Source organism: Akebia trifoliata, chromosome 5, assembly GCF_017979445.1.
Source record: "Akebia trifoliata isolate Shusen 1 chromosome 5, ASM1797944v1, whole genome shotgun sequence".
In the NCBI taxonomy this organism is placed as follows: domain Eukaryota; kingdom Viridiplantae; phylum Streptophyta; class Magnoliopsida; order Ranunculales; family Lardizabalaceae; genus Akebia; species Akebia trifoliata.
The window spans coordinates 18,482,811-18,495,473 of NC_141379.1; the positions used below are offsets into that span (position 1 = coordinate 18,482,811).

At 34.5% G+C, this 12,663-nt stretch overlaps 1 pseudogene; it reads left to right on the forward strand.

Moving 5' to 3' along the window:
* Positions 1-1,999: 1,999 nt before the first annotated feature.
* Positions 2,000-2,819, forward strand: LOC147401593 (putative CCR4-associated factor 1 homolog 7 pseudogene; annotated as a pseudogene).
* Positions 2,820-12,663: the final 9,844 nt, after the last annotated feature.

Consider the following 12,663-nt stretch of genomic DNA (forward strand, 5'->3'; position numbering starts at 1 on the left):
TAAAGGGTATTCTGATCATTTTACTAGAATCTAGCAATAAAAAGCTATAAAACGAACAGGCTTTTTTGACTTTTGTGTTTCTGTAACGAACAAGCTTCTACTGAATATGACTTTTCAGGCTTCTAGCTTCTACTTCTTTCAGAAGCCAGCTTCTGGAGCTGGAGCTGGCTTCTGTAAAGAACATACCCTAACTCTACCCAAAAAACTCTATAAATAGAGGGCCTCTACAACTTAATTTCGCAGGTTAAAGAAAATCCTAGAAAAAATAAGTCAAAAAGCCTCCTTAGCCTTCCAAAAATCCTAATTTTGAAGTCCTAACCCCTTACTTATCATCCAAACCTTAGTTTTTGTTCACAAACTCCCAGAAACTCTCCACAAAACATTCAGAAATCTATTAATAAATTTAGGAAACGCTCAAATCTAAGAAGGAGGTACTTCATCTTGGAGATCCAAAGTGGATCCAGTGACAGAAACAAAGCGAGAAGTATCGTATGAAGAACCATTCTACCAGTTCTGAGGGAACAAATTGCTGCGATCATATATGTATATTTTATTTTTATCTTTTTTTTTTGTGTTATTTATTTATCTTAGGTTTTTTTAAGCAATGTAATCTTCTTGGGAAAATAGTAGAGACCGACGTTTGCCGGATGAGGTTGGTGCCTAACACGTTCCAACCCCGTAACGTGATCCCCGGACTTAGTTTCTTTTTGTAAATTAGTTGTTTTTATCCATCTTGAGTCAATGCTCAATTCCTAAACCGTAATAACTTGGTGGCGACTCCCAAACCTTGAAAATCAAAAGCAGATCCGCACACCCCGCAGATCGAGGGCGTTTTCAGTGGCAACTCCATTGGGGATTATTGAGGATCAGACTTGAAAAGCCCCAAGTATGAGAAGCATTGTCAGAACGACTTAGTTTTTTATTTTGTTTTTAATTATTTATTTCTTTATTTATTTTTATTTTTTATCATTCTTTTTAACTCGATTGTTGATTACTTGTTTAAACAATGAATATTTTGTTTTGGCACATTTTTTATGGTTCAATCTATGGTAACTGGAAATGACTCTAAATAATGCAGGATTTCAAGAGGGTAATGATATGAAATAATGATTGTTAACCCATTTTTTTTATCTAGTTTATTTTATATTTTTGGGTTGTATTATCTTTTCTTGGCATTATTTGGATTGATTTTGGGTATGTTATTTTGGAGTATCACTTTCTATGATTCAATCTAGGGTCATTGTGGGATGACTCTAAACAATGAAAGATTCAAAATGAGATATGAATTGAGGATGGAATGATAGTGGTTGGGATGAGAGTTATGAATTTTTTTTAGCATGTTAATATGCATGAGTGATAAGTTGTGAAAATAAATTATTTGTCAGTGATGTGCTAAGAAATAAAAAAAATTCTTTTTTTTAATGTTGTTTGGGATAAGGATAGAATTCCAAGAAAAAATATCAAAAAATAAAAAAATAAAAAAAATATTTTTGTGCGTGGTGTGCCGTTAGCAGAAAATGTTTATTTTTATTTTTCATCTTCTTCTCAAATAAATTATTTATGAGTGATGCGCTAAAAAATAAAAAAATTACCTTTTTTAATGTTGTTTGTGATGAGGAGAGGATTCTAAGAAAAAAAATAATAAAAAAATATTTTTTTAAGTGGTGTGCAGTTAGTAAAAACGTTTTTTTCTTCTTATATCTTCTTTTCCATATGTGTTGAAAGAAGAGGACAGCAATAAAGGAACAAGAGAGAGACGTCTCTCTCTCTCTCTTTTTCCTCTCTCCAACTTTCCATGCTGCTTCGTCAGCAAACCTTTTCCTCTACTCCTTTTTTGTGTCCATTAATCTTTGAATAAACAGACTAATCACCTCGAATTCAAGATCTTCATATCAGAACCAGAAACATCAGGGTTCTTCGGTTCAAATTGTTAATGATTTGTTTACAGATTTTTTTTAGAAGATTATTGTTGGACAACTTTGATTGATTCGTTGAGAATATGGAGTCTTTCGAAAGCGAATCAGATTCACATCAGAGAGGTTGGTTTGATAATCTTGAAGAAGGATTTGCTCTAACTAGGGAAATCATAGATGATTGCCCATACATCACCATGGATACAAAGTTTCTTGAAATTGTTTTTAGTTTTGTTGGAAATTTCAACAACAGTTTTGATTACCATTATCAGACATTAAAGGTGAATATCAATATGTTGAAATTAATCCAGTTAGGCTTAACCTTTTAAGACGAGGAAGGAAATATTCCTACGTGTGGAACCGAAATTCTGTATTTAGCAATTTGATTTTCGCGAATTTAACGTCAATGACGACATCTTCGTGAATGATTCCCTTGGGCTTTTAAGCCAGAGCGAGATCGTTTTCAGGAAGGACATCAAGATGGGCATCGACGTGCATTGGTTTGGTGATCTATTGATGTCATCTGGGATCGTTTTGAACAATAACGTTCATTGGGTGATGTTCCATAGTAGATATGATATTGGATATTTTTTAGTGCTCTTTAACTTGCCAAAATTTGCCAAAAACTCAGGTTGGACTCCTTGATCTAATTAAAATGTATTTTCCAATTGTTTATGATATTAAACATCTTATGAAGTTCTGCAATAGTCTTCATGATGGATTAAACAAACTTGAGGAGTTGTTGGAAGTCGAGAGGATTGAAATCTGTCATCAAGCGGGTTCGGATAGTTTGCTTATAGCTTTTCTTTCAAGAAATTGAAAGATTCTGTCTTTAATGGATCAAGTAAGAGGTATGCAAGTGTGTTGTATGGTTTAGGTGTTGAGAATGGACGGAGTACTAATTGAAAATAATAAAAATAAATAAATAAATAAAAAGGTTGTATTAGGTTGCTGGCAACAACACATAAATAAGAAAAAAAGAATGAGTTGAAGTTCTGTGTTGTTCGCAACATATTGCAGGTTGACAACAACATGATGATAAAAGACAAATCGTGAGTGTTGCTGGCAACAACATAAAAAGTTTTGTTTTATAATTTATGTAACCACATGCATAGATCTTGATACAATCACATTGCTATACATTTAAAATAAATAATGTACCACGAAATTAGTTGTCCCCTTAGACATTCTAGCAAAAGAAATCAACTCAAGCTGTTTTGTATGTTTATATGTCAAACTAGACTATTAAATTAGTAGAACTCCATAATAATGAGGTGATATAAACACTTCATTGCAGATATAAAACATGGAGAACTAACCAAGATAACTATATTGTTATACATATACGACACGCATTTCTAATGAAATATGATTTCTATTTGATGTAACAATCAAAAGAACGAAGGTCATAAATGAGTAAAGGCAGAGTAAAAGTGGTCCAATGAAAGTCATAAACTAACAATTCAATCAGTTTTCTCCTTTGACGATGACAGATCAAATTTTATTTTTATAAATATATAAATCTCCACAAGGTGAGTACTTTGAGATCAGATAAGTAAGAGCTAACATCATTAAATAACGATAATTCTGAGATATTGTGAGATGCCATGTTCAATGAAAATTTCTCAATAATAAAAATTAACATTGAATTTCTATACACCCTGTGTACAGCAAGCCCAAGTCAGACTCAACGTCTTAACCTAAAAGTAATGCATCGTAATTGCAATCAGTTTCTTGGTCTAAATCTTGTACTTTCTCATCCACTGAAAATAACAAAGAAAGAAAAATAAATCTTATGTCATATTTCAATCAATATAAATGCGTATTATCTTACAAACATAAATTTAATTACCTTCGATATATCCAATCTACTTTCTGTTTGGATTTTCAAGACAAATTCATTTCTCATGCCCGAGTTTTTGACGTAATGCACACTTCCTTTTTTTTCTTGTATTGGTCCAACTCAACACTACTTTTAAATCTACCAATATACTGAATCTTTTCTTTTCCCTTTTCATCCTTCTTCCTATCCTTTGTTTGTGAGACATTTGGATCCAAAAGTAACAAATCCATTTGGTCATTACTGTTTTTCTCTTCTCTATTATCAGATGCATCAACTGTAAGATTCCTTTCCTACTAAAAGTCATTGATCTCACCTTGTGGCACTCTGAAAAGATGATCCAACGCCACGTGCTTGTGGCGGATGAAATTCTGAAAAATTTTAAAGTAATATTTTCAAGAAAATTTTTTAAATTAATTTTCATTTCGAACTTTGATTTTTAAATTTGAAATTTCATAATCACTTGTTTTCAAAACCATGGACCTAAATTTCTCATTTTTAGAATTGATTTTTTTCTCTTTTGGTCAAAGTCTTTTCTGTCAAATTTAAAAGACTATAGTATTGGATTATCGATGCAACAAATCATGTTGGCTTAATGAATCTTAGTTAAATTTGAAATCTTATGAGTTTGTCAAGTTAGCCAATGTCCTCAAAAGATTTGTCATGCATGTCTTTAAAAAAAAATGAGTCATCCTGCTTTATCTCAACAACTATCGTGTTATCCTCAATTCAATATTCTTTAAAATTTCAAATCATTTTTGGGTCGCCAAAAGCGATCCTTGATTGGACCATTGGTTTTTATTTTTTTTAAATCCTTTTGTGTTTTGTGTGTGCCTGTTTCAATGTTAGATCTGATTGATTATCTTTTATGTTATATTCATTGATTGCCCATCTACTATGCTATGATCTCGATAGATATATTTTTAAATGTGCTTTCTTTGATCTTGATCTCGATGCTATAAATGGTGTATTCTCTAATTAGTATTTATGTGGCACCCATATGTTGATGGATTGATGGTTTGATCAGGTCTATGGTCCCATTTATTTGAAAAAACACCCCGGGCACACCCCACCCGCACGCACCACTAGCAAGTTTATTTTAGTGTATGGCCCGGTCTCTTCGTGAGATGCGACGTCATGTATGAAAATCACAACTCCAGTCACGTACCTTTATGGTATATAAAACAGGGGCATCAGTACCGTTTGATCAGGTGACACTGAAAGGTATATCGATGCACTTAGGTTGGAGCGACCTGAGCCTTTGTCATATTGTAAGTCGTAAAGTCACATGTCCCGATTGCCAACCCTAGACTCGTACCTATACGGTATATCAAAGTTCATCAATTGCAGTTCTTGGTCAAAATCAGTGCCTAAGCGAGATCCTATCCCGTTGTATCCTATTGTATTAGGGAGATAGACAACGTCTATTCTAGACGATAGGTATTTAAGTGGACCCTTGCTCAGCATCGTGCGCCACCTCTCAACTAGGGATTAAACTGGCTGCTTTTTGACTTTTGAGATTTGGGTTGGAGTCTTAGATTATCACCTATACGGTATATCAAACCAAGTCACCACGTATCGAGAGGTATATAGGTGCACTTGGGCAAGGGTGGCCAGATGAATTGCATTGCACGTAGTAAACCTAGAGTCTAGAAACCTCTCCTATAAGTCACGACTCGAACTTATCATGGGTATTCCTAGGTTGCTTGTTGGAATGGACCCTACAAATGATGAGATTAGGAATATTCGGTTTTGTCCTCAAGGATCAATATTTTATGTTTAACCTGATAATTGATTGCACCAACCCAATAAAGAATCCATTTTAAACTTGGCAATGGTTCATAATGACCCAGTCCATTTCGATCAGACGATCATGATGGGCCGGACCATTTAAATCGGAATGGAATTCAAACTCTTTGCTAATTCGGGTTTCAACCCATTTTAAAAGAAGAAAAATATTTTTTAAAAGAAAAGAAAATGAAGGAAAAATGATTTACAAAAGATTTATTTTTTGCATAGACCTTGAAAAATTATTAAAATATGTTTTTCTAAAAAAAATGATTGCAAAAAATAATCAGATTTGTGAAAAAATTTTATTCAATGAAAACATTATTTGTCAATAACTTTCAAGAATGCTATAAAATTATTTTCCTTCTGAATAATCATTGCATGAATGAATTTTTTAATAGATTGGTGCACAGAATTCAATAAAATCTCAGGATTCATTAAAATGTTATCAAGGGGGTAACACCCAAACTGGTTAAATTCACTTTCAATAAGGTTTAAGGGTTATCATTGTACCTAAGCTCAAGCGTCCACTGTCTTGCTAGAGTCATTAGAACGAACGTCAACACTAAGTGAATCATTAGAAATGACCCCAAAATCTCTCAAAATTACATAGTACTTCAGTCCTGTCGGTCATAGGAATTGTCTCGAGTCCACAGTCCGTAATCAAGCCCATTGTGGGTACTTGTCTTGAGTTTTCATGAGTCATTTTGGCTAGTTCAAATTCAATTTTTTTTTTTATCAATTCAGCAAAGACATGTTTTCTTTAGATTGAGTCTAGTCTTGTTAAGCCGAGTTAGTTTGTCAAGTTTAGAACGACGTCTATTGTCCCATTTGAATAAAGAAAATTTTTTAATACTTCGAGCGCATTAATGGATTAACTAAAAATTATGGTCGAGCTCAACCTTTAATCGAAAAAGCAAAGGACATTGATCTCGAAATAGAAAATAATTCCTAAAGAGATTCGAATAGAAACCATCCTATCCCTAGAGGAACATGAAGGGATAATGAATTTACTCAGAAATTTTAAAAGACTTGTTCGCGTGGTCTGATGAGGATATGTTAGGTGCAAGCTTGAGTGTTGTCTGACATGGAATAGATATTCGCTCAATGAAATGGAAATACTAATGAGATCAAATAAGATGTTACAAAATGTATCAGTATTGGACTTTTCAACATGGTGAAGCTCCCATAACATATTACTATTCTCAGACCAATAGAAAAGTTGAAGCAGCCAATAAAAAATCTCAAGACAAACATCAGAAAAATGTGTCGATTGCACCAGGATTGATTAGAGAAGTTACCATTCACACTGGGGGCAAATCGTACTTCAATACAGCCTTCCATTGGAGCTATTCCCTATTCTCTATTGTATGATATGAAAGTTGTCTTACTAGTTGAAAGAGAAATCCCGTATCTCAAGGTCTTGATAGAAAGTCCATTGCTAAAAACAGACTAGGCTTGTTATTGGGTACGAAAAGCTAAACTTGATTGAAGAAAAACAACTTAGAAGTTTTGTACCACATGTAAACTTATAAGAGAAGAGTCACTCGCACATTTGACAAAAATGTTAAAGTTTGCCACTTACAAGTCAATGATTTAACCATCAGACTTCAAAGAAAATTAAGCACTCTTCCTCGACTATAGGAAGAAGTCTGAACCCAATTGGAGAGATTAATTCATTAAGGAAATACTATCTGAAAAAGCCGTCTGATTTCAAGATCATGATGGAATCAAATTACCAGAACCAACCAACCTTGACTAGATCAAGTGGTATTACATTTAAGGAGGCCACCTTCGGCCGAATCAATTTTCCTGCTACCTAGTTCAATATCTTCTTTCTTAGCCCTTTGCAGCCTTTTTAAAAAATAAAAAATAAATAAATAAATAATCTTTTTCTTTTTCAGCCCGATCACCTAACCCAGGGGAGGGAATGATTCGAACTACATTTTGGTCTGATTCCAAAAGTCTGGGGTATGTAGGCAACCTGAGAAGTTACTTCAGGCCCAACCACATCAAAATAAAAAATAATAATAATAATAATAATAGATTTTCCTACACGAAAAAAAATAAAAAAAAAGATATTGTCAAATGGGGAAGAAAATTCAAGGAAAAAGAGAAAATGCCACACAAGGGGCATTCGGGTATTTGAGCCTCAAAATTACCTTCTTTTTATACCCAATCCTAAGCTTACCCATGAAAATCCTCCTAAGTACTATGTGAAAAAGTCAAGGAAGGTAGCAAATCATGATCAGATAGTAATTCCAAAAGTTCAAATATGAAGAAAAAGAAAAATGGGGCATGTTAGGTTGAAAACCCGAAAGGGTGAATTAGGCAAAAATTAAGGCAAGCTCACAAAGTTGAAAATCCAAAAGAACGGTCTTGACAACAATTAGAACAAATAAAAAGCCTGCTAAGTTGAAAACCTGAAAGGGCGACTTAGGTAAAAATTAAGGCAAGTTCATGAGATTGAAAATTCGAAAGGACGGTCTTGGCAAAAAAAAAGGCTTGCTAGATCGAAAACCTAAAAAGATGATTTAGTCAAAAGCTAAAGCATGCTCGCTAGTTTGAAAACCTGAAAGGACAATCTAGGCAAAAGTTAAAGCAACAAAGAAAAACAGAAGAAAATCTTCATAGAGTTGAAAAGCTAAAAGGCGATCCGAGCCGAAACATCTAAAGTCTGAATCATCGAGTTCAACACTTAACTTGAACCAGGCAAAGACTCAGAAGCCACAAGTATCTTGTCTACGATTGATCTGAAAATTTTTACTTCCCTAAGTGAATCAAGGGGGAGAAGGGTGAATTCCATGATGAATCTCAAAAGAAAATGTTTTGCTCTCTTGAGCCTGATTTAAAATCTTCAATTAAAATTAAAAGTTGAATCCTTATTGCGCTTGTAGCAATCAAATATTTCAAACCTTCATATAAGGGGCACTTTATTTCTTCTTTGATATGTAGTTTCCCCCTTATACTAAGGGCATTTTTTTAGAAGATGTATTCAATACAATTTTTTCTATCAAACTATGGGCATTTTTGTTCTCGAGCTTGATCAATGTTAATCCTAAAGGATAATGGGAACCCCGAATTTAAGGTTACCCTCTTGCTAACCATTTTTTGAAAACCCTTGAGGTTCAAAAGAAGTTAAAAATTCATAAATTTTGAAAGACTTTGAGGTTCAAACAGAAGCATTTTTTATCTTATATTTGGTTTTGCCCAGAGATTAACTCATTACCCTTTCACCTATAATAGGAGATAGGGCATTCTTTCATTCCCAGATTCAATCATTATTTTTCATATTCATTTTCAATCATTCTTTCCCAGATTCAATCATTATTTTTTAGATTCATTTTCAATCATTTTTTCCAAAATTCATTCATTCATTCCTTCACAGTTTTACTCAGCCATATGCCGCCAAGGATTTTCTCTGAATTATGTTAAGATGTCACAGAGGATTTTTTCAAAATTATGGTCAGATACCGTCGAGGGTTTTCTCAAAATTAAGCTCAGATACTACCGAGGATTTTCTCAGAATTATACTCAGATCCCGCCGAGGGTTTTCTAGGAATTATGCTCAGATGTAGTTGAGGGTTTTCTCGGAATTATGCTTAGATGTAGGCGAAGGTTTTCTCGAAATTTTGCTCAGATATTACCGAGGGTTTTCTTGAATTTTACTCAAATACCGTCGAGAGTTTTCTCGGAATTATGCTCAGGTGTCGCCGAGGGTTTTCTCGAAATTATGCTCAGATACCACCGAGGATTTTCTCAGAATTATGCGCAGATGCCGCCGAAGGTTTTCTCAGAATTATACTCAGATACCACCGAGGGTTTTCTTGGAATTATGCTCAGATTATGTGCAGATTATGCTCAGATTATGTGCAGATTATGCTCAGATCTAGCTCAAGCCATCTCTAAGATTTCGAGTACACACACTGGCACATTTGTTTCATTAGTCAAGGATAATTTTTTTAATTCAAAGATCTGACACTGTCAGTGAAAGCTCACGCTCAAGGACCTGCCAACTTTTTAGTTCGGGGATAGTTTTACCTTCAAAGATCCAAACATCCTTACGAATTTCTAAATCAGGCTGCAAAATGAACTGTCACTAGCTTTGGCATTCGGATATCGCACTATCTACCAAATAAACTATTTCACCAATTTTCACCAGATTCGACAAAATTATGAAAATATCCCTCATAGGGATCTCGATCATTTAATGCCAAAAAATTCGTAAATGATATAAACTAATAATCCCATTGAATTACTTACGAAAAATCAATTCCAAAATATCTCGGAACATTGAAAATCGACTTGAAACGTAAAAGTTTTCTTCGGGGGCAAAACGATAATTTTTCAATTTTAAAATTAATAAATAAAATATTAATTAACGTAAAGTAAAACCTTAATAAAATTAATTTAAAAATCTAAATCAAGTCAATCTCATAAGACTTAAGTTAAAACCCTAATCTAAAATATTAACTAGGTGGCGACTCCCAAACCTCAAAAATCAAAAGCGAATCCGCACACCCCGCTGATCGAGGGCGCTTTCAACTAGGAAATTTTTTTTAACTAACCAAATGAAGCATGGCATTGGCGTTGATACCACAACCAGATTTTAGATTTCTTCTTCTCCCCCTCAGACCCATCTGTTGTCAAGGCTTGTTGTAGTTTGTTGGAATCCTTCGAATGCAAATCTAAGTAATACAGCTTCCCACATTTAATACCACAAGTAATTGTCTGTCCTGTTTGGATGTCCTTAAATACACAAAATTCAGGCCAAAAATGACAATACAAGATAAGGCTACACTGATTTGGGAAACTGACAAAAGATTATAATCTAAAGATGGAACAACTAAAACGGTGTCCAAATTCAAAGTATTAGTAAGGGTTAAGGATCCTTCCCCAATAACTGGGGTCATGTCATCTTTTGCTGTGGAAACAATTTTTTGTGAGAAAGGTTTAAGGGGTGATACCTGTCTAAAATCAAAAGTCATAAGATCTGTATCACCAGAATCAATTATCCATGTACTATTAATAACAGGTGCATAAATATTTAAAACCTTACCACCATTATCCATAGCAGCTACCAATGCAGAGGCCTTATCAACAACATTCTCCTTTGTTCTCATTTCGACAATAGCTGTAGTGGAAGTCTTCTTGGAATCCTTCTTTCGCTGATCGCGATTGTGATTCCACCATTCTAGATATCCCACAAGTTCAAAGCAGCGACTCTTGGCATGACCAGTCTTATTACAATGAGTGCATTTGAAAGTTGACTTATCAGCACAAGGGTTCATCTTAGTATGGTTGGTCTTGGATCAATCTTGCCAATTTTGGGTTGATTTCTGCCAAGCTACCATTGTGGAGGTGTCAGGATTGTCAGATTCTCCTTTCAAAGTAGAATGACGTATTGCCTCTCGATGAGCTAATGCATAGCATTCTTCCAAATCGGGAATTGGATCTTTACGAAGAATCTCTCCTCGAACCTGTTCGAAGTCACCATCCAGTCCAGCAAGAAAAATGTGCACTCGTAGTCGTTCAATGGATTTTCAGTATGCTGCAATGTCGTCAGAGTCTTTCATGACTACCTTATCTCGATGATCCAATTCACGAAAAATCTTCGTTAACGCTCCAAAATATTCAGAGAGAGACTTCCCATTTTGTTTGGCAGTAAATGCCTTTTGATTCAAAGTGAAAACTTGCAATTTATCACTTCCATCATAGAAAGCCTTTGATAATGCACTCCAAATTTCTTGGGCAGTGGGTAGGCGTAAGTACACCTCATAATTTCTGGACTCATGGACATTAATAGCCATCTTTTCACCTTCTGATTTTTAGCATACCATTTTTCATATCAATTGTCCAACTCTATAGGTGGTTTTGTCTTACCCCGAATGTAGGAAAGTTTTTCCCGTTCAACAATATGCATCTCCATTAGTTGTGATCCAACATCATAATTGGATTCAGTGAGGATGATTCCTGCATTAAAATTACTTTCTGACTGAACAATAACTGGAACTGGTTTTGTTCCTGATGATTCCTGCATTTTTTTCCTTTTTTTTTTTGGAATGGAGTTAAATAGAAGAAGCACTAGGCTTCGTACAACAAACTCAAAGACTAAGTAATAGTGAGACCATTCAAGCTATGATGAAGATCACGGCGCTGTTCACGATGTTCGAATCATAACACTTGTGTGGATGACAGAGTCACGATTTTACAGCTGTAGAAGTTATTTGTCTCCACTCTTCAATGGTGACAACAATGGAAGAACCTTGTTAATCGATATAAAGGAAAAGAAAGATCAGATCTAGAGAACGGTCGACTGTGTCTGTTCTTTGATGAATTTCAGGCAGTTTTCACTGAGAGAACGAAGAATATGCAACGATTACTTCTTAAATCAGAATCTGGAGGTGTACCAACGAAGAAGAAATAAAAAAAGATTAAGTAGAGATCGATCTTCTGAAGAGTTCTTGGATGACGATGTTGAAGATTTCAATGGAGAAGAACAGATCACAAAAAATACCACCAATTCAACGATGGCTTCAAACAATAACGATAGTGGGATACCATGTGTTGACGTGGATAATTTGTTTGACGAAATGCCTGTTAGACATCATGTGCTGGAATTGCTAGAACATATGGGAGAATGACCACCTAACAATGAGGATTTCAACAGAGAAGAGCATTGGGAGAGGTTACAATGGATCTGAATTTGAAGGCCCAAGCATGGTCAACCTGATCGCAATATCAAAAAACTGACCATGGCTCTGATACCATATTCAAAAAGATGAATGGTATTTTATATTTTTTTCTTTTATTGATTTTCGTCTGTTATTATAGAACCAATATATAGAGGAGAATTTCCTACAATTGAGTCAATCACATCTAATCTTTCCCTTCTTAGCATGATCTCCCAACTAATCTCAATCAGACGAAGAAAGGAAAGAATCACAGCTAATCTCAATCATGCTAAGGGAAAGAATCACAAATGATTCTATATCACTAATCTCCTAAAATCTCAACATATAGCATCTAAAATCCTATATATTAGGTGGTGTACATGGAAAATGCTAGCAAGGGAAATGCCTTTATTATTTTGATTGCTAGCATAGGAACACGAATTGATTG